This window comes from Lactuca serriola, chromosome 9 (genome assembly GCF_051521515.1).
Source record: "Lactuca serriola cultivar US96UC23 chromosome 9, Lser_US96UC23_V15, whole genome shotgun sequence".
NCBI classification, from domain to species: Eukaryota; Viridiplantae; Streptophyta; class Magnoliopsida; order Asterales; family Asteraceae; genus Lactuca; species Lactuca serriola.
In genome coordinates this window covers 211,030,821-211,054,333 of record NC_136416.1, presented here as the reverse complement: position 1 = coordinate 211,054,333, position 23,513 = coordinate 211,030,821, and the positions used below count along the sequence as shown (strand labels likewise).

Below are 23,513 nucleotides of genomic sequence, written 5' to 3'. Positions count from 1 at the left end.
TCTCTTACTAAATTTTTAGCATATGATGCGATCTTTGAATTGAATTCATCACTGTCAACATCAAAAATGAACTTGGTTATGTTTAAATCTTTAACTTTATGTAATTTTGTTGTTATGATTACAACCTGAAGAACAAATAAGTTTAAGAAATGAAATGAAAGAGGGGAAAAAGCATGAGGACTAAGGAAGTTGAAGATGGGTCCTGTAAATGATTTGCAAGTGAAAGGAGAGAGAGACACACACACACACACAGATATGAGGAGGAGGAAGAGGGGGGTACGATGGAGGGGTAATGTCAAAAATAAATTTAAATTAGAAAATATTTAAATAAATTTTAAACTCTCGTGCTCGACGTCCTGACCTAGCCTCCTCTTATTATCCGAATAACATTCCTGATCAATACCCTCTCATAGTCTCATCTCTAAATATTGGGTAGAAGGCCATTCTACCCCTCCCTGAACTCTCTTGAATCAACTTAACCAAAACCCTAAGGTCAACTGAAGTCAACGGTCAAACTTTGACCCGACTCGTCGAGTGCATATGGGCGACTCGTCGAGTCCATGTGGATCCTCTGAATCCTTCTAGTCTCACTTGGCACGTCGAGTCATCCCTTCACACGACGGGTTACTCCTGTCACGAATCGCGGGGCAACCTCAACTCGACTCGTCGAGTCCACTTATGAACTCGGCGAGTTGCTTCCATGGCAACACTCAAATGACCTTCTGAGGTCAGATCTGCTTCTCTAACCTATAGATCTGACCTTCCCAAACACGATAATCTTGTAAAGGTTCAGTATTGACATTCATGCAACGCACACAAGGCTTTCCTTGTTGAAATGGCTTCTAAAATGGAAACATAGTCTCATTTCCTCCATGAACCAACATAAAGCAAAATGGATAAGGCCCTCTGGACCTCTAGAGGTCCACATCCAGAGTCTAACACTCAAAGGGACAACATACTCAACAATTCAAGCCAATAAAGGGTATATAAAACCCTAAAATTCAAGGATCTTAAACCAAACAGAGAAAGGATCGATTTGCTACCTCAACACTATAGATCCAAGCTTGGAAACCACGGATTAGCAACCCTCTTGACCTCCTCTAGCTGGAAACACCTTCTTCTTTGCAAAACAACACCAAAAAGGATTAAAATTGCTTTCGCTCTCACACAACTCGCTCAATCTCTCTAGGGTTTCTCTCTCTGGACTGGTAGCCGCAAATGAGGGCTATAAGACCCTTAAATAGGGCACAGGCCCAAAGATTTAGGGTTTCTGCCGTCAGCATGGACTCTTCAAGTCACCTTGTCGACTCGTCGAGTCCATTCATTAAACCAGTCAGCAAATCGCGATCCCACTCGACGAGTCTAGGCGTCGACTTGTCGAGTCCCCCTCTCTAACTCAAAATAAATGAATAACACAGAATACCTGGGAATCCGGATGTTACATGGAGAAGATGTAGGTTTCACCAGGGGTTGTCAGTTGCTGATCATGAGCACATCAACACTAGAAACACAGAAAGGCAGTGATTCCAGTCAAGCATATGATGGTGGTGGTGGTTACGATTTAAGTAGCAAGAAAAACAACGATTGATAATCGTGGGTGGAAGGTAAGTTTCAATGGAAGCAAGATTTAGGCTTAAACTTGAACTCATTCTCGATCTCTTTACTATCTCTTTGTTTCTTGTCAATCTATTGTTCATGGTTTCAGTGGCGATGTGCAGGTGATGGAGGAAGAATGGTAGTTTCAGGGGCAGTGGCGGTGGTGGATTTAAGGCGGTGATGGACTTGTGGTGGTAATCGTAGGTAAAAGGAAGTGGCTATGTGCAGGTGATGGTGGAAGAGTGGTAATTTTAGGGTTGAATTGTTGTTGATTTCATCATCAAAATTGAATGGATTGGAGGTGGGTTGATTTGGGAATCGAGGTTTGTGTTGATGGGGAAATTGTTTCTTAATACCAGTTAACACCAGAAAAATCAATGCAAAATAGGTTCTTCTAATATGGAACGCCAAAAACATGGTTTCTTTAAGAATTGAACACAAGATTAAAAAAACATAAATTTGTGCTATGTAGGTGGGTTGATTTACGTTTGTTGTTCCATGATTTGTTTCTTGTAACGTCCGGATTTCAGGGCTAAGCATTTTTGTCAATGTAATACTCTAGGTCAAAACTTGTAACTCTTTTAGAAGTAATAAAGATGAAATATTTGAGTATTATGTGAATTATGTGTGTTTATGTGCTTATTATTTAATTATAAATGTATAATTAATAAATAATAAAAATAAGCGTCAAAATTAAGGTGTGAGATAAGCCCGATATTTTTACATAAAGTTGTAGTGATCGAAACAAGGATTTCGGTGATATAAGGAACGCCAAAATCCGAGTTATAACGAAAAAGTTATGACCTGTCGAAGTTTCGCGACAGAACCGGCACGATACCGGAAAGCGTAAATAGTGAATTTACGATAAAGCGAGATTTAGCCTTAGCGATCTAAACGAAAGTCGTAGAATATGTTAAACTAAGAACATCGATAAAAAGAACGCCCAAATATGACCTCGTATGAAGAAGTTATGATTTTTTGAAGTTTCGAAATAGCAGTGTACAACCCGAAATTCGAATATTAGATCGAGTGATTTTTAGCCGACACGACCTAAACGAGAATCGAAGATCTCGTTGAGAGTAGCGTAACGAGAAAAAGATGAGCAAAAACGGATGTCGGATGGAGAAGTTATGAGGATTTACCGGATCAATCCTGTCCCGGCCCGTTAATAATATAAAATTTAAAATTGAGTCAAAATTAGCCGACGGAGTCTAAACGAAAGTTGTAGAGTACATTCCTACCTTCGCGTGGATATAAAGAACGTCGAAAACGGAGGTCGTACGCGAAAGTTACGAATTTTTGAAGTTGTAACTCGAATTTGCGAAGCTGGTGCAAAGGAGGATGACGTGGCTCGATCAGGGCCATAGCTTGCGGATCACGGTCTGGTCTTTGTATTCGGACACCTGGCCTCGCTACGCCTCGCGTACGAGAGAAACGCCCCACGTCCGAGTACGCCCCGCGTCGGAAGAAGGCTACGCCCAGCGGACTTCGAATTCAACGGTTCGGAGGAGTGCCACGATGACCCAGCAGCGAAGCGACGCGTGTAGTACGACCAAGCCACTACGCCCAGCGTACCGAGGCCTCACAAACTATAAAAGGGGACCGAAGGCAGCTCCATTTTTCACACCTTTTTCACTTCTCTCTCTAGTTTCTTTCTCTCTCTACAACCCCAAACCACCCCTAAACCCTAGAAAAACCCCCCTAGCACCTAAGGAAGCCCTGAGGCTCCCGGAGTCCCGAGAAAAAGGAGTCTTTCGGTTTTGAAACGCTGCTCCAATTAAGTTCCGGCTTTCGATAAAATTCGCTGTAAGTGTGCTACGCTTACGTAATTTTTAATATAGCTTTCAAATAATTATGGTATGTTATTAGGTCCTTAAAATAGTTATTTGGGCTATTATTATGAGTTATATCGAGTATTATTAACACTTAATAATACTCAGACTAATTAATTTGTCGCGGTTATCGTTAGACTAAACCCTAGTGGTATTGATACCAGGTTTTATCGAAGGAATATCGTTTTGAGAGTATCGAAGCGCTGTCCGAGTGCTGAGTCACCACCTTTCAAGTGAGTGCATAGTTACTTTCAGCTTACACATAGATATGAAGTATTTTATATAAATTACGTGCTATGTATGCATATTATCTGAATACTTGCTATTTATGTTGGATGAACGTTTTATACATGTTTTCAATGATTTAAACTGTATATGTATTTTATATCTACAAAATGTGTTGGGTAAAACATGGGTAGATGTAATAGTTGTTGTGTCAAAATAAAACAATGAGAGGCCTCGTTATAGATGTTGTTGATGATCCAGTCATCTAGTGGAGTATAGATGATGACCACGGACTATTCTAGACAGTCCAGTGGAACACTAGCAGGCTCGCAACTTGTAGGTGTTTATTTGAACTATGTGCTCACCAGATGTACTCCAATCCCCACATGGTTGCCTTAAGGACATTTATAGCTGAGGAATCCCCTTAGCAGTAGTTTCCGTCCCGATGATAATCCTTAGGATAGGTCCCTTATGATAGATGCTTAGGGACGTAATGTGAGGATAACGGGAACGGGTAATCGGGTTTGTTTAATTTAATGAATTTAATAAACTTATTTATTGTGGGTTGAAAACCCTATGTGCTCACCAGGCTCCCAAGCCTGACCCACTCAGTTTTATGTATTACAGGTAGTGGCGCTTGAGCATATATATGATGTTTGGACGAGGGATTACGGATATAGGCCTGTAGATATGAAATAATGTAGTAAGGCTTATATTGTATTGTTTATGCTTTTGATCTGTACGAACATGACATCCCGAGTCTTTTAATGAAATACATTTCTATGGAAATTTTTTTGATAAATCTTTATCATATTTTGTATTGGGACAAATTCCGCAACACTTTTATTTAAAATGTTACTCTGATTTTTAAACAAAGCATAAACAAACCGGTCTTTTCTGGCCGTGATTTTGGGGATGTCACAGTTGGTATCAGAGCATTAGTTTAAGCGAACTAGGAGTATGGATTTATTTCTAGACTTAAACTTAGAATGCTAAGCAATGATTGTGAGGTGTGAGCACTAGATTATTTTAGGAATTGTGCCTAAAATTCTTTTATGTGCTAAATACTTGTGCCTGATATGCTGTTATTTGTTCGGATCTATGGTCTGTTGCTGACCGGATCTGGAAACCTTATGTGTTTAGGATTCTAAGCGTTTAACTACGATATTAGTACTAGCATGTAAACGTTTTGGGGTGATAAGGACGATTTGAACATCAGTCCTAAATAAAGATCTAAATTCACCTTATTCGGTGTATAGATCAAGATGGCAAGGACCCGTAGCGGAAACGTGAATGCAAATGGAAACAGAAACCAACCCCCAGTGATTGAGCAAATACCGGTGATGGAAGCCGCTGCTGAGCCAGTCATAATGGCCGTAGTGCAAGCGATGATCCAAGCGATGTTGGATCGTCAAATGGAGGAAACTAGACGTTTGCTCCAGCAAAATCAAGAGGAAGCCACTATTCAGATCGAACAACCCGAGTTGAACGAAGGGAAGACTGAGGAAGGAGACTACAGTGGAACTGTTAGTCAAGTCAACCCACCAATAGTTCAACAAAATAACCAAGATGACGGATTCGAGAGAAATGGATGCAAGTACAAGGATTTTCAAACTTGCAAGCCATCGACTTTCACGGGAAAGGAAGATCCAATCGGAGTCATGGATTAGATCTTGGAAATGGAGTTAGCTTTCATGACATGCGGTTGCAGAGGGAAGCTACAGACCATGTTTGCAGTGCTTCAGTATCGAGGAGGCGTTGTACGTTGGTGGAATACCTTGGGGAAGACTTTAAGCCCCGAAAAGCCCCTGCAACTGACATGGGCATAATTTCTGGTGCAATTCAAACGAAAGTACTACTCAGCTCAAAACCTGCTCGAGCTAGAGAACCAGTTTCTAACCCTGAAGAAGGGGAGCATGTCAATCGATGAATACACGAACAACTTCACAGAAAAGATGGAATTTGCCTCGCGTCTTGTTCCGGATGAGCTGACAAAAATTGATAAGTATGCAAAGGGACTTCCATGGGAGTACGCAGTACCAGTGCATCAGGCACCTACTCTGGAGGAAGTTATCTGGGCTGCCAAGTCTGTGGAGGACATGATTAAGGGAAGAGCTGCCAACAAAGTCGAGGTTGGCAAGAAGAGGAAATTTGAAGGGTCTGCTAAACCCAACAAAAAGAAGAGCAAGTTCGGTTCAAAGAAGTTCGGGGGAGGAAATGAATTTAGATGGTGCGAGAAGTGCAAGAAGAAGCACTCGGGAAAATATGGTGAGGAGGTAACCTGCTACAAGTGTGGGAAAATAGGGCACTATGCCAATGAGTGCACCACCAACAAGAGGGTGTGCTACAAGTGCCGTGAAGAAGGGCATATTGCCAAGGATTGCCCAAAGAAGAAAGATGCGGGAAGGCCCAACATTCCACCGAAGTCGAAGGCGAGAGCCTTCCAGATGACGCTCGAGGCTGCGAAGGAGGCAGCAGACGTCGCTTCAGGTACCTTTCTTGTAAATGGTTTGCCTGCAAATATACTATTTGATTCCAGAGCCAACTACTCCTTTGTGTTGCATAAATTTGGTGGGAAATTAGCATTGCCTATAGAAAAACTTGATAATGCCCTGATTGTAGAAGTTGCCAGTGGCAAATTCGTACCTGTTAGTAATCGTATTAAGAACATCGTCATCGACCTAAACGAAAATGAATTCCATGAGGAGCTATTACCCATAGAGTTAAACGGTTTCGACATCGTTTTGGGTATGGATTGGCTTAGCGCCAACGATGCCGAGATATTATGCCGAAAGAAAATAGTAAGGGTAAACCCACCCGGAAAGGAATCATTTATGGTGTACGGGGACAAACGCAGAGTTAATTCTAGAATCATCTCCCTGATCAAAGCCAGGAAATGTTTGTCTAAAGGATGTGCATCGTACTTGGCATTCGTAATCGATGCTAAGAAGGAGAAGAAAGAGGTGCAGAATATACCGGTTGTGTGTGATTATCGGAAGTCTTTCCCGAAGATCTTCCCGGATTACCACCTGATAGGCAAGTGGAGTTTCATATAGACTTGTTACCAGGAACGACACCGATAGCAAAAGCACCATACCGATTAGCACCGACGAAGATGAAGGAGCTTATGACGCAACTTCAGGAGCTGTTGGACAACGGTTTCATTCGACCTAGTTCATCACCGAGCTCTGGTGTTATTCGTGAAGAAGAAGGACGGAAGCATGAGAATGTGTATAGACTACCGAGAGCTGAACAAGGCAACGGTGAAGAACAAGTATCCATTGTCGAGGATTGACGACCTATTCTATCAGCTGCAAGGTTCGAGCTACTTCTCAAAGATCGATCTTAGGTCAGGATATCATCAGCTGAAAGTGAGAGATCAGGATATCAAGAAGACTGCATTCAAAACGAGATATGGACACTATGAGTTCTTGGTTATGTCGTTTGGACTAACCAATGCTCCAGCAGCATTCATGGATTTGATGAATAGGGTTTGTAAACCATTCCTCGATAAATCTGTGATAGTGTTCATCGACGACATTCTCATCTACTCAAAAAGTCAGGAGGAGCATGGCAAGCATCTACAAGAAGTGTTGGAAGTATTAAAGAAGGAGAAGCTTTATGCTAAGTTCTCCAAATGCGACTTTTGGATACGAGAGGTCCAGTTCTTGGGTCATGTGGTTAACCAAGAAGGGATAATGGTTGACCCCGCAAAGATCGAGGCTGTAATGAAGTGGGAACGTCCAAAGAGTCCCACGGAGATCCGAAGCTTTCTAGGATTATCCGGATATTATCGACGATTTATCCAAGGCTTTTCTTCGATAGCTGCTCCATTAACAGCGTTGACCCAGAAAGGAGTTACGTATACGTGGAGTGAGAAGCACGATGAGGCATTCGAGAAGCTAAAGAAGAAGTTATGTGAAGCACCGATACTTTCTCTACCCGATGGAGTTGAAGACTTTTCGGTTTATAGTGATGCATCTGGAGTCGAGTTGGGTTGTGTTCTGACCCAAAGAGAAAAGGTGATAGCATACGCATCTCGACAATTGAAAGAGCACGAAAAGAACTACCCCACTCATGATCTGGAGTTGGCAGCGGTAGTATTTGCCTTAAAGATATGGAGGCATTACCTCTACGGCACGAAGTGCAAGCTCTTCACTGGTCATAAGAGTCTCCAGTATCTCTTTAATCAGAAGGAGTTGAACATGAGGCAACGACGTTGGCTATAACTACTCAAGGACTACGACTGTGAGATACTTTACCACCCAGGTAAAGCAAATATTGTTGCTGATGCTCTCAGTCGGAAAGACAATCTTGAAAGGAAAAGGCCAAGAGCGTTGAGAATTGAAGTCGTCTCGAAGATTGTGGAAAGTATCAGGAAAGCTCAGGAAGAAGCTTTAGGGAAGAATGACCGAAAGGAAGAACGTTTGGGCAAAACGTTAGTATTCGGAACAAACAGTCGAGGACTGAAGGTATTCCAAGATCGAATTTGGGTACCTAAGACGGGAGGAATAAGAGATCTTCTAATGGAGGAAGCACACAAGACCATGTACTCGATTCATCCCGGTAGCACTAAAATGAATAGGGACCGAAAACCCTACTACTGGTGGCCGACGATGAAGCTCGATGTTGCGAAGTATGTGGCCGAGTGTGTGACATGTGCGAGAGTTAAGGCACAACATCAGAAACCGTATGGGAGTTTAGAACCTTTACCTATACCCATGGGTAAATGGGAAGACATCACCATGGATTTTGTGACTAAACTACCCAGGACGAAGAGCGGACACGACATGATTTGGGTAGTCATGGATCGTTTCACCATGAGTGCACACTTTATAGCAGCCAATGAGAAGTGGTCTATGGATAAGCTCGCAAATGCTTACGTGAAGGAAATTGTAAGACTTCACGGTGTCCCTCTTACGATTGTATCTGATCGTGATAGTCGTTTCACGTCAAGGTTTTAGAGGAGTTTACAAGAGGAATTGGGTACGAAATTATGTTTGAGTACGGCTTACCATCCGCAAACTGATGGTCAGAGTGAAAGAACGATTCAGGCATTGGAAGATATGCTGAGAGCATGTACCCTGGAGTTCCAAGGGAATTGGGACGAGCACTTACCTCTGGTAGAATTTTCCTACAACAATAGTTTTCACTCGAGCATCAAGATGGCACTTTACCAAGCCTTGTATGGACAGAAGTTTCGTACGCCGTCTTGTTGGCTTGAAGCTGGAGAGAAGCAGTTTATGGGCCCCGAGATAGTCCATGAGACTGCTGAGAAGTTGAAGGTGATTAGGGAAAGGATGTTAGCAGCCCAGGATCGTCAGAAGAGCTTTGCTGACAAGAAAAGACGACCAATAACCTTCGAAGTTGGGGATTCCGTTTTCCTTAAAGTCTCACCGTGGAAGGGACTTATACGATTTGCGAAATGAGGAAAGTTGAGTCCAAGGTTTATTGGACCGTTCAAAGTTCTTCAGAGGATTGGGAACCAAGCTTACAAACTGGAATTGCCCGAAGAAATCAATGGTATTCATAACACCTTCCATGTGTGTTATTTGAGGAAATTCACGGGAGATGTTCCCGACATAATTCCATCTCAAAGTTAAGGATGGATGAGAATAAGAGGATGATCGAAGAGCCCGAGGAAATTGTTAACCGTAAGACTAAGAAGTTACGACGCAAGATGGTTGACTTAGTGCTAGTCTGATGGAAACATTCAAATGGGCCGAATCTCACTTGGGAAACAGAGGATGACATGATGAGTCGCTATCCACATCTGTTTGCGGATGCATGATTTCGGGACGGAATCATCCTAAGGGGGAGAGAATTTAACGCCCGGGTTTCATGGCTAAGCATTTTTGTCAATGTAATAGTCTAGGTCAACACTTGTAACTCTTTTTGAAGTAATAAAGATGAAATATTTGAGTATTATGTGAATTATGTGTGTTTATGTGCTTATTATTTAATTATAGATGTATAATTAATAAAGAATAAAAATAAGCGTCAAAATTAAAGTGTGATATAAGCCCGATATTTTTACATAAAGTTGTAATGGTCGAAACAAGGATTCCGGTGATATAAGGAACGCCAAAATCCGAGTTATAACGAAGAAGTTATGACCCGTCGAAGTTTCGCGACAGAACCAGCACGATACCGGAAAGCGTAAATAGTGAATTTATGATAAAGCGATATTTAGCCTTAGCGATCTAAACAAAAGTCGTAGAATATGTTAAACTAAGAACATCGATAAAAAGAACGCCCAAATCTGACTTCGTATGAAGAAGTTATGATTTTTCGAAGTTTCGGAATAACAGTGTACAGCCCGAAATTCGAATATTAGATCGAGTGATTTTTAGCCGACACGACCTAAACAAGAATCGAATATATCGTTGAGAGTACCGTAACGAGAAAAAGATGGGCAAAAACGGATGTCGGATGGAGAAGTTATGAGGATTTAACGGACCAATCCTGTCCCGGCCCGTTAATAATATAAAATTTAAAATCGAGTCAAAATTAGCCGACGGAGTCTAAACAAAAGTTGTAGAGTATGTTCCTACCTTCGCGTGGATATAAAGAACGTCGAAAACGGAGGTCATACACGAAAGTTATGAATTTTTGAAGTTGTAACTCGAATTTGTGAAGCTGGTGCAAAGGGGGATGAAGTGGCTCGATCAGGGCCGTAGCTTGCGGATCACGGTCTGGTCTTCGGATTCGGACACCTGGCCTCGCTACGCCTCGCGTACGAGAGAAACGCCCCACGTCCGAGTACGCCCCGCGTCGGAAGAAGGCTACGCCCAGCGGACTTCGGATTCAACGGTTCGGAGGAGTGCCACGATGACCCAGCAGCGAAGCGACACGTGTAGTACGACCGAGCCACTACGCCCAGCGTAGGTCCAAGGTACGCCCAGCGTACCGAGGCCTCACAAACTATAAAAGGGGACCGAAGGCAGCTCCATTATTCACACCTTTTTCACTTCTCTCTCTAGTTTCTTTCTCTCTCTACAACCCCAAACCACCCCTAAACCCTAGAAAAACCCCCTAGCACCCTAAGGAAGCCCCGAGGCTCCCGGAGTCCCGAGAAAAAGGAGTCTTTAGGTTTCGAAACGCTGCTCCAATTAAGTTCCGGCTTTCGATAAAATTCGCTGTAAGTGTGCTACGCTTACGTAATTTTTAATATAGCTTTCAAATATGTTATTAGGTCCTTAAAATAATTATTTGGGCTATTATTATGAGTTATATCAAGTATTATTAACACTTAATAATACTCGGACTAATTAATTTGTCGCGGTTATTGTTAGACTAAACCCTAGTGGTATTGATACTAGGTTTTATCGAAGGAATATCGTTTTGAGAGTATCGAAGCGCTGTCCGAGTGCTGAGTTACCACCTTTCAAGTGAGTGCATAGTTACTTTCAGCTTACACATAGATATGAAGTATTTTATATAAATTATGTGCTATGTGGGCATATTATCTGAATACTTGCTATCTATGCTGGATGAACGTTTTATACATGTTTTCAATGATTTAAACTGTATATGTATTTTATATCTACAAAATGTGTTGGGTAAAACATGGGTAGATGTAATAGTTGTTGTGTGACAAAATAAAACAATGAGAGGCCTCGTTATAGATGTTGTTGATGATCCAGTCATCTAGCGGAGTATAGATGACGACCACGGACTATTCTAGACAGTCCAGTGGAACACTAGCAGGCTCGCAACCTGTAGGTGTTTATTTGAACTATGTGCTCACCAGATGTACTCCATCCCCTACATGGTTGCCTTAAGGACATTTATTGCTGAGGAATCCCCTTAGCAGTAGTGTCCGTCCCGATGATAATCCTTAAGATAGGTCCCTTATGATAGATGCTTAGGGACGTAATGTGAGGATAACGGGAACGGGTAATCGGGTTTGTTTAATTTAATGAAGTTAATAAACTTATTTATTGTGGGTTGAAAACCCTATGTGCTCACCAGGCTCCCAAGCCTGACCCACTCAGTTTTATGTATTACAGGTAGTGGCGCTTGAGCATAGATATGATGTTTGGACGAGGGATTAGGATATAGGCTTGTAGATATGAAATAATGTAGTAAGGCTTATATTGTACTGTTTATGCTTTTGATCTGTACGAACATGCATCCCAAGTCTTTTAATGAAATACATTTCTATGGAAATGCTTTTGATAAATCTTTATCATATTTTGTTTTGGGACAAATTCAGCAACACTTTCATTTAAAATGTTACTCTGATTTTTAAACAAAGCATAAACAAACCGGTCTTTTATGGCTGTGATTTTGGGGATGTCACATTTCTCTATTATTATCTCCATCGTCGAGTCTCTGCACACTGTTGTGGATCTATTAGACTACATTTATTTGTATGTCTCTTTGTATTCTTTGTGGGGGTTATATGTAATTATCTCCACTATATAATGAGCATAACCCCATGTCTTTTCATATGGAGATTCATTTACACATGGTATCAAGAGCCAACCCTTCCCTTCCTCTCCCTCATTAAACTTTTTCCACCTCTCCACTTCTCTTCTTTCTGGTTTTCTTCTTCCCCTCTCACCATCATGTCAACATCCAACCCCAATGATACCTCCCTTCCCATGAACACCATCCTTCACCACATCACAGCCTCTCCTCCACTAATTACCTTCTATGGGTGAATTAAATGGCCCCACTCCTCTCCTATCAACAACTTCTTGGCCATGTTGATGGCTCTTCTAATGCCCCGCCATCATCTATTATGGTTGATAACAAGACCATAGGGAACTTGAAGTTTACGGTGTGGCAAGTCGCGGACCAACACACCCTCATTTTGCTTCAAGCATCTCTCACCGAAGAGGCATTTTCTGAGGTGGTGGGTCTCTCCACCGCCTGTGCTGTTTGGACGGCTGTCGAGTCCACCTACGGAAACTCCTCTATGGAGCGGGTTTAGAATCTTCGTGATCAACACCATCTCCTTTCTAAAGGTATCGCTTCTGTTTCGGATTATGTTCGTCGTTTTAAGGCTATTTGTGATCAACTAGCGGCCATTGGTCATGCGGTTGATGAATCGGACAAGTGCCATTGGTTTTTATGTGGTCTTGGTGGCTCTTTTGAATCCTTTTTCTGTAGCGATTCGTGTGTCCCGTCATGCTCACCTTTTCCGTCATTTGCTTGCCAAAGCCGAGGGGCATGAAATGTTACTTACCTCGCTTCATGGTTCGTCGCCGCCTCCCGTTGCTTTCACCGCCGAGACTCCTCCCGAGCACACCTCATCGGCTATTGGGCGAGGTCGTGGGGCTCCTCGTGGTGGTGGTGCTCGCAATAGTCATGGTCGTGGGTGTCGTTCCCCTCATTGCCAACTATGTCGTACCAATGGCCATTATGCAAATCAGTGCACGCAACTATCCTCGTTTGCCTCTTCGGCCCCCATGAATGAGACCAACTTGGTGAAAGCCTTTCTAGCCAAATGTAATGTCAATAATACTCTCGGCCCGGATTGGTATGTTGATTCTGGTGCCTCAGATCATATGGTGTCTTCCTCGGGATCGTTTTCTCAACCCGCACCATTCAATGGTGATGGCTCGGTTCAATTTGGTAATGGTAATACTCTTCCTAATTTATCTATTGGACTTTCTTCTCTTACTAATGGACTTCGGTTACGGGATGTGTTAGTGGTTCTCCGTCTCTCGAAAAATTTACTCTCCATTAGCCGGTTAACTTGTGATAATAATGTGGATGTTCTTTTCTCCAGATATTATTGTGAAATTCAGGACCGGGAAACGAAGCGGGCTTTAGCTCGCGGACGATGCGATCATGGGCTCTACATTCTTCCTAATAAATTTATGGCGCGTACTTTCTTTGCTCGGAATGGATCGAAGGCCTCTTTTGAGTTATGGCATTCCCGTTTGGGACATGTGTCATTTGTCACAATTTCTTTGTTAAATAAACTATGACTTGTTTTGGTGTCTTCTATTTTACCTAAACCGGTTGTATGTTCGACGTACCAACTAGCAAAATCACGCCGCTTACCCTTTATAATAATGATAAACATGCCACTTGTGTTTTAGATTTGGTGAATGGCGACCTTTGGGGCCCATCTCCGGTTACTTCGGTTGATTCTTATCGCTATTATGTGACGTTTGATGACGATTTTTCCCGGTTCACATGGCTTTATCTGCTTAAGTCCAAATCAGACTTTTATATGGTGTTTGAGATGTTTATTACATTTGTTGAAACGCAATTTTCCACTAAAATTAAAACCTTTCACAGTGATGGGGGTACCGAATTTTTGAACAAAAATGTTAAAATTCTTTTACAAAACATGGGATTTTTCACCAAATATCATGCCCGTATACCCCACAACAAAATGGGTGGGTTGAACGGAAACATCATCATATTGTGGAAACCGGGCTCGCTATGATGTTTCACGGGCATATTCTTGTGTCCTATTGGGTGCAATTTTCCACTAACGAGTATGCTTCAGCCCCTCCTGAGCCCGAAGTGCTCCCCCCCCCCCCCCCCCCCGGTTATCACACCCCATGACCACTCACTCTAAGGCGGGGATTTTTAAGCTACGTTATCGGGTTGATCTTGCGCACCTTCAGTCCTGTGGTCTGTTATCGGCTGTGCTCTCTTCTCCGGATCCGGTTTCTCATGTCACTGCCTTGCGTGACCTTAAATGGTGTAATGTTATGCGCTCAGAAATGCATGCGTTGCACCACAATAATACTTTGATGTTGGTTCCTCTTCCGCTTCACTCTAATATTGTTGGTTGCAGGTGGCTTTTTCGTACTAAGTATCGGGCAGATGGTTGTATTAAGCAGCACAAGGCTCGTCTTGTTGCCCAAGGTTTTAGTCAGGTGTCGGATCTTGATTTTTTGCATACTTTCAGCCCTATTGTCAAAGCTGCCACGATCCGTGTTGTTCTTTCTCTCGCCATTGTTAATGGGTGGCAGCTGCGTCAACTTGATGTTAATAATGGTTTTTTACATGGCAAGTTGGGTGATACAGTTTATATGCAGCAACCCCCAGGGTTCGTTGATACTCAGTTTCCTAATCATGTTTGCAAGCTCAACAAAGCTATCTATGGGTTGAAGCAAGCCATGTGTGCGTGGTTTCATCGGTTGAGCTCTTTTCTGGTTACTAATGGATTCTCTTGTAGTCGGGCTGACCAATCTTTATTTGTTTTTCACCGGGATCCCTGCATTCTTTACTTGTTGGTGTATGTGGATGACCTTATCCTCACTGGATCCGACACCTCCGTTATGTCTAACTTTATTGCTAAGCTTCATGCTGAGTTCCGAATTAAAGATCTTGGGCGCTTGAGCTATTTCCTTGGCCTCGAGGCGACTTCGCTTCCACAAGGTCTCTTCCTTAGCCAGGCCAAATATGCTCATGACATTGTTTCTCATGCAGGTCTATTTGATGTTAAGCCCATGACGACTCCCTTTGCCACCAATACCTCTCTTGTTAGTGGTGGTCCCTATATGAGGACCCCATACACTATCGCTCATTGGTTGGAGCACTTCAGTATCTGACGATTACTCGACCGGACATTGCCTATGCTGTGAATCAGGTCAGCCAATATCTTGCTACTCCGACTGTCGCTCACTTTCAAGTTGTGAAGCATCTTATTCGTTATGTGAAGGGAACACTCACTTTTTGTCTCACTTTTTCTCGCCCCAAGTCCACCTCTATTGTGGGCTACTCTGATGCAAATTGGGCTCGTTTTCTTGATACCCGACGTTCCACTTATGGCTACTCGATATTCCTGAGAGGTAATCTTGTATCTTGGAGTGCTAAGAAACAACCGACCGTTTCTCGCTCCAGCTGTGAATCTGAATATCGGGCCATGGCGAACACTGTCGCTGAGATTATTTGGCATCTTCTGCGTGAGCTTCATGCTTTGCCTTCCGGTCGACCGACCCTCCTTTGTGATAATTAGAGTGCACTCTTCCTCACCCGGAATCATGTTGCTCACAAACGTGCCAAACACATTGACCTTGATTATCATTTTGTTCGTGAGCTCGTTGCATCTGGTGAACTTATTACTATGTTCGTTCCAACCAAGCTTCAGGTTGCAGATATCTTTACCAAAACCCTGCTTCGTCAACAATTTGAGCAGTTTTGTCGAATGTTGCGCCTTGGTCCACTACCTGTCGCTTTAGGGGGGATATTAGACTACATTTATTTGTATGTCTCTTTGTATTCTCTGTGGGGGGGGGGGGGGGTTATATATAATTATCTCCACTATATAATGAGCATAACCCCATGTCTTTTGATATGGAGATTCATTTACACAGGATTAAATGAAGTTTTTACAATCGCCAAACCATCATCAAGTCTATGAAATTCATTAGTTGCGACTTTATTTCATTGATTTCAGATTTTTCCTCTAAGTTTGGATCTTAAAAGCTAAGTACCCAAAAAATCAGTTGATGATGGTGTTTGGTTGTAGCTTCAATGGTGGGTCTGGCTGGTAATTGATTTCATTCTATATTGAGATGTGTTTGTGTGTGTGTGTGTGAGAGAGAGAGAGAGAGAGAGAGAGAGGAGAAGGAGGAGGAGGAGGAGGAGGTGATGGGGCTCTTCTTATTTTTTAATTATATATATATATATATATATATATATATATATATATATATATATATATATATATAATATATATTTTAAAAAATAATAGAAAATAAATACCCCAAGAATATTACAGTCATTTTAATATTCATGGGATCAAATACACAATAAAATTACCTCAAAAAGACCATCAATCCAAAAAAATCGGGATTTAAGACAAAACCCAAAAAATATAAATACCACAAATACTACTTTTATAGTTTTGTCTTAAAAATAAAAACCACCACCTAAGACTTAAGACCCATAAACATTAATTATAAAATTACGTTCTTAAAATAAAATTTGATTTAAAAATATGTTTCTTCCAATAGAAATTTTCCCCAAACCATAAAGTAAAAAATAAAATTTGATTTAAAAATATGTTTCTTCCAATAGAAATTTTCCCCAAACCATAAAGTAAAAAAGTATGTCACAAACAAAACCCACGTGAGCTTTTGAGATCTAAACCTACAAAGCATGCTTTACAAAAGATTAGGGAATTATAAATCAATTAAAAAGATTAATAAAATAAGAAAAAAAAAGGAATAAATCAAAAACTCATTTTGGTACCGGGGCTAAAAGGTTGTGAAATGTATACTAGTATACTACATAGACCAGTTGTGAAATAAAGGTTTACTCCAGAGACCATTTTTTCCAAATCCATCTACATAGTATATTGTAAAATAGTTTCACTTAATAAAAATTAATACCAATGTAAATGGAACAAAAATTAACTTTCTTTTTATCAAAAAAATATATGGGAGGATAACTCGGTATGTTTTGTTTGCACAAAAGACATGATTATTCTTTATCAGTCACTGTAAATATCCAAAAATAATAATAATTTTTATTCCAATATGAATGGTACAAAAATTAACTTTTTTCTGTCACAAAAAAATATGGGACGATAACTCAAGACATTTTGTTTGTGCAGAAAACAAGATTGCCTTGTTATTCTATTCAGTCTCATTTAGTTTAGTCTGTCCATGTAACGAACAAAAAGCACCTAATAAATCGAATCAGTCTTATCCTTTTCAGTTCAGTCAAATCCCATGTAACAAACACAGTTAATATTAATATGATAAAATTGATGGATACCAATTGCCAAACATTGTTGACCTCCAAACTATATAATACAGCCTGTTGCATGCCCATTGTCCACTAAAACCACCATATTTCCAGCAATGGAAGCTATTTATAGGGAGAGGGGGACCATCAAAATATATCATTGTCTATATACCTATTAACATAAACATGTCATTCATGTCATAAATCAATAAATCATAATTCATTCATATCTCAACATGTTCCCATTTCAAATAATTGACTTTCTTAAATTATAATATGTCAATATCTACCCCCGACATTTTCTTTATTTTTATATTATCATATGCTAAATTAATAGATTGTTGATGAAATTGGTTTTGATCAAACACGATTCTCCTTTTTTTGTCAATTTATCAAAGGGTTTTTATATGTTTGACGAGTAAATTACGTTTTTGGTTATTAATTGTAGCTTATTTTTGCAAATTTGGTCGTAAAATGTTTCCATTAGTAATTTTGGTCCTTAATAGAGGTTTTTTGGTCCTTGTTCTAAGTAGGATGATTATTTTGGGTCCCTAAGCATAGCTGATTTTTGCAATTTTGGTCCTAAATATATAGTCATTTTCTTGGGTCTTTTATAATTTAGATAGTAAAGCATAATAACTAGTTTTGAACTTTGCAAGATTGTATTATATGATATATCTATCTTTATATGCATATTCAATAAAATCACATTAATAAAGAAAGATAGCATGTTCTTACATAAAAAAAAAAAAGCTACTAGTAAATTACAAATATCACCTTCATTTTTTTTGTTCTTTTCAACATTTTGATCTTCAAGATTATGTAGAGGTCAATGTTCCAAGCCCTTCAGTCCTACAATACATAATCTTCCTGAAAACTTCCCTCAATTTACAATCCAATGTATCTAATCCCTTCTTACACAAGCTACAAACCAAAGATAACTCTTCAACTCCATCTTTCACTTCTTTCTGTTGTTCTTCTGTCAATGGAAACTGATGAACAGAATCAATTAAATCTGAGATCAAGTTGATTGATTTTTCCATTTGTTGAATCTCTGTTAAAAGCCCAGGGCTGTTCTTACGTTCACGTTTCTTTGATTCATCTAAAATCCGAGCTTGAAGAAAGAACAATGGAGTTCCCCATGAGAATTGTCTTGGAATTGAGAAATTGAAAAGACCACGATCTTGACATGGGATTGCAGCAACTACAGTCCATAACACAAACATGAGAACAAATCCCATTGTGAAAACACAGTTTTGAAGAGTGGAATTTCCACCATTTTCATTTCCTCGAGGTGGAAATGGAGTCAAGCTGTTGGACATTGATTGAAGCTGTTTAGTTGCAGACCATGAATTAGGAACACTCCATGAGAGAGACCTTGAGTGTCCATGCTTACGTTGATTCAGATCTTTACCTTTGTTTGGACGCCCAAAAGATCTGTTTCTATGTGAAAACACAGATCCAGATTCTTTATGATCATCAAGCATAACAATGGCTAAATCAGTTAATGATTTTCTTGCACGCCTAAACTGGCCTTCACCTATCATGTTTCTCTGTTTTGAATCAAAAGCACTTGAAACAATGGCTAAGTGTTTACCCCAAAGGCGTACTTTCTCAATTCCATCACGAACAGCGTTACATATGTCAAGAGCTTTGATGCTTCTGTCGAAGAACTCTGTAAGGAGTTTATCTAATGGTGGTTTTGAGAAATTTTCAGAATTGTTCAAGAGAATGACCTTGAAATCTTCTTGACAAACAATGAATGCGTCTAGTAGCTTGGATATCCAAAAAATGGAGAGAAATTCATCGGGAGAAGAAGATGAAAGTGCATGGAATTGAGTGAATACTTGTTCTTGGAACCTTTCAAGTTCACGATCTAGTGGAGATTTAGAGTCGTTCTTCACCTCCTCCATATGAACTTGATTATGATCGTTTCCAAATCCTAAAATTGATCGGAATCCCCCAAACGACATACTGGAACTGCTTGTAGACGGCATTTCAGCTAATAATATATCGCTAAATCCTCCCCCAAAACCTCTGGCAAAATCGATTCTATCGACTGATAATAGCCATGAAGAAAAAGGTAGCAACTGCAGATAACTCAATTCTCCCTGAAATTACACAATCAAAACAAAGTTATCATGCAAAACCCTAGCTAAATAATTATCAAAATTTCAGAAACCAAAAACTCAGTCAAACGATCACGAACTACTTACATACAATTCAAAGCATGTTTAACAACAAATTCATAACTTCTCTTGTATATTAACAATCCGTATAGAACGATTTCAGAAAACTAGTTAATAACTACTAGAAAAACAGATTTTTTTGATCGGTGGGTTCATAAACACATAAATATGAAAAGATCTGGAAGATGAAGAAGGGATAGATTAAAGAAAAGTGAAGATTACCTTCGTATTGGAAGATGAATTGTGAAGCAAAGAATGTGAAAGTTGGATTTATGGAAGGAAGCGTAGCGAAGGAGCTGCCAAAGCCCCTTACGCCTTTTTTCTTGAAGCTTTAAAAACATAAATCCCGAGAGTATGAAAGAAGGATGTTTTTGTAGATGATAGAATAAAATTAATAAATAATAAAATAAGTTTCTATCCCAGTGTTAAAATAACAAAATACATCTTATCATATTTTTATTATTTTATTTATAAATAGTAACCTATATTACTTTATATTTAATAAATCATATTTGTAGATGTCAGAATAAAATAAATAAATAAATAGTAACTGTTATAGTTTGATTTTTTTCCTGTTAAAATGAGATATTTTTTCTGATTTAAGCATGAAAGTTTGTTTTATTTTCGATATATTCATTAAAAGTTTGTTTTTCTATAATAACGATTGTAAGTTATTTTCTTTTTGGTACTGACTAGCAAACACCAATCAAAACTAGCGGTGAGCATTTGGACCGAATCGGACCGGACCGGTTATGGAAAATATTGTGGACTGTGGATCGGACTGGATGACTCGTGTCCATGTCCGTGCCCGAGTCCGGGTCCAGGTCCGGGTTTTCCTATTCTTGGACCCGTTTGGACCGGTACAACTTTAATTGTATAGACCACAAGTCGTTAAAATAAGTTTTTGGGTTTGATAAAACTCGCTAAAACGAATATGTTATTGGGTTTGCTACGATATAACTTGTAAAAATGATTACGTTTCCGTTTCATCATAACCAATCTACTTTGATGTTATAATATTATAACTTGCAAAAGTATTTTTCCAAATAAAAACAACTAACATATAAATCAAGTTCACCAAGATCCTTTTCATATGATTTATCTTTCAAAGATACATAAAATTAAGAATTATAGTCTAAAATAATAGTTAAAAAGTTGGAATATTTCAGCTTTGATAGTTCAACTTTGAAAGACTGTAACTCATTGAATATAATACCAAAATCAACAAAATTATAGTCTAAATTCATCTACAAACTGTAAATTAAACGTTGGAAAAAAAACCGTGTGTCAATCTGACTTAAAACGAATGAGTTATAGTTGTTTAAAAATTTTCACAGATTACAAAATTTTAAAAATGTTGCTGAAAAGCTGAAATTTTTCAGCTTTGATAGCTCAACTTTGAAAGACAGTAACTCATTGAATATAATACCAAAATCAACAAAATTATAGTCTAAATTCATCTACAAACTGTAATTAAACATTGGAAAAAATCGTGTGTCAATCCGACTTAAAACGAATGAATTATGGTTGTTTAAAAAGTTTCACAGATTACAAATTTTTTTTTAATTGGGTCGTACCGGTTGTAAACCCGGTAATGTGACAACCCGAACCTTTTTCCGTTACCTTTAACCGATTTCCGTTAATAAAATTTGAATTTTATTGAGTTTCCGTCAAACTTCTTGATTTAGAAAATCATCTAGCTTTATATATTTAAATTTAGATGCGAGTCGAAATCAAAATCACGCGAAAACCCAGATCTTCTTGAAAAGTGGCAGTCTCCGGCCTAAGTGAGTTTACGGTTGTAAACCCGTGTACGGCCGTACACTCGTTTACGGTTGGTGTCAAGTGGACCCCCACCACCGACCATACCCCCCAGTCTATATATATGAAACCTCCACCTTCATTTGAATCTTCTTGGTCGAAAACTCTCTTATTCTCTCTCTCTCTCTACCCCTTGACCGTAAACCCCAAAACACCCTTATTCTTCCGAAAATCCTCAAGAAATCATCTTTGGGAGTTGATTTGGAGTATCTAGAACACGTTTTTCATCGAATCCAGCATCCTTCTTACTGAGTGTACGACCGTACACCCTTCAAATCTGCAAATCTTCATTGACCGTATACCCGTTTACGGCCGTACACACTTCAAACCTTCAAAGGCCGTACACCCTTCAAGAGAAAGTTCACGGCCGTAAACTCCCTTCAGGGCTGTAAACCCCATTCACGGCCGTAAACACTTCCTAAGTGGTGCATTAGGCTGATAAACCGTTTTCCTCGATTCAATCAAGTCCCGGTAACATTCCTTAACCGAAAGCAAGTGTTTTTCTAATACTTTATCTGACGAGATCGCTAATTTAGATACATATATGTATTATTTGTATTAGGATTTCGTTGAGTGTCGCGTACATCAACTCGAGGATCTTCATTCCCAATTTCATTGTCCAACACTTTCATGCATCTAACAGTGAGTTCATACCCCTACGCTTTTATGATTTTTAATGTTTTCAGGGGGGATACAAGCCAAACACTAATGGTTTTGTGAACTAAAACAAAAAGGATTTCAACAAGTTTAAAACTTATGCAATTGATTCAGTCCAATAATTTATATAAAATATATAGATATTTTTATCCCTTTTGTATTATACGGAGCATAAGGGACACTTTCAACTCAAAAATATAATTGCATAGTTTTCAGATTAATATACGAACCAAGCACACGACATACATGCAAACTATAATAGGTATAGTTTGGGGTTTCAATGCACAAATTTTACGAATTCGGAGTTATACATGATAACATTGTCATATGATTATATCAAAGAGAAATTACAAGGGTTCTCAGAGAAAAGCATAAAGACTACAAGGAATAAAGCGGATATAAATACTAGCTAGACAGAAACCCTAATGGGCTAAAGACAAAAAGGGTCCATAAACAAGCGGGCTAATAATATAGACTAACATCCCCCCTCAAACTCACAATGACGCAGCAATAAGCATTGAGAGTTTGTCACATAAGAACCGAAACCGAGAAGCCGATAAAGCCTTCATAAAAATATCCGCAAGCTGCAAAGTTGATGAAACAAAGGGAAGCGAAATGGTCCCAAGCTGCAGATGATGACGAGTAAAATGACAATCAATCTCAATATGCTTCATCCGCTCATGAAAAACAGAATTCTTCGAAATTTGTATCGCACTTTTATTATCACAATTCAAGGGAGTAGGTAGGGATGAGATTTAGAACCGGAAAACTGGACCGGAACCGGAATCGGACCGGAACAGGTTCCGGTTCCGGGTTTAAAAATTGGCTTTATCCTGGTTCCGGGTAATCCGGGTTTGGGTCCATCGGGTCCGGGTAAACCGGGTCTAAAAACCGGAACTGGTTTTTGGAACCGAAACCACTCTTAGGGCCGGAACCGGTTTTTTGTGAAACGTTTAAAAGATGCATATCTCATTCGTTTCAACTCCGATTGACATACGGTTTTTTCCAACATGTAATTTAGAGTTTTTACATGATTTTAGACTATAAATTTGTTATTTTTAGTTTTATATTCATTGACTTACAGTCCCCCAAAGTCGATATATCAAAGCTGGAAATTTTTAATTTTTCAGTTTTTTGTATTCGGTGAAAGTTTTAAAACATAAATATCTAATTCGTTTGAAGTCGAATTGATGTGTGGTTTTTTTCCAACTTGTAGTTTACAGTTTGTACATGATTTTAGACTATAATTTTGTCATTTTTGGTTTAACATTCAATGATTTACAGTCCTTCGAAGTCGGGATATCAAAACTGAAAATTTTCAACTTTTCAGCTATTTGTTTTTGTACTTTGTATTATGTGAAAATGTTAACACATGCATATCAAATTCGTTTAAAGTCGGATTGACATGCAGTTTTTTCTAGAGTTTATTTTAGAGTTTGTACATGATTTTAGACTATAATTTTGTTAATTTTGGTTTCATATTCAATGAGTTACAATCCCCCAAAGTCGGAATATCAATATG

General features: G+C 39.5%; 1 pseudogene across 1 annotated transcript; it reads right to left on the bottom strand.

Moving 5' to 3' along the window:
* Nucleotides 1-18,007: 18,007 nt before the first annotated feature.
* LOC145074816 (protein BYPASS1-LIKE pseudogene) lies at nucleotides 18,008-19,880 on the bottom strand (annotated as a pseudogene). Its single transcript, XR_013692123.1, has 2 exons — nucleotides 19,736-19,880; nucleotides 18,008-19,435 (listed from the first exon to the last, which is right to left on the bottom strand). The product of XR_013692123.1 is annotated as a protein BYPASS1-LIKE pseudogene (transcript).
* Between the last annotated feature and the right edge of the window lie 3,633 nt (nucleotides 19,881-23,513).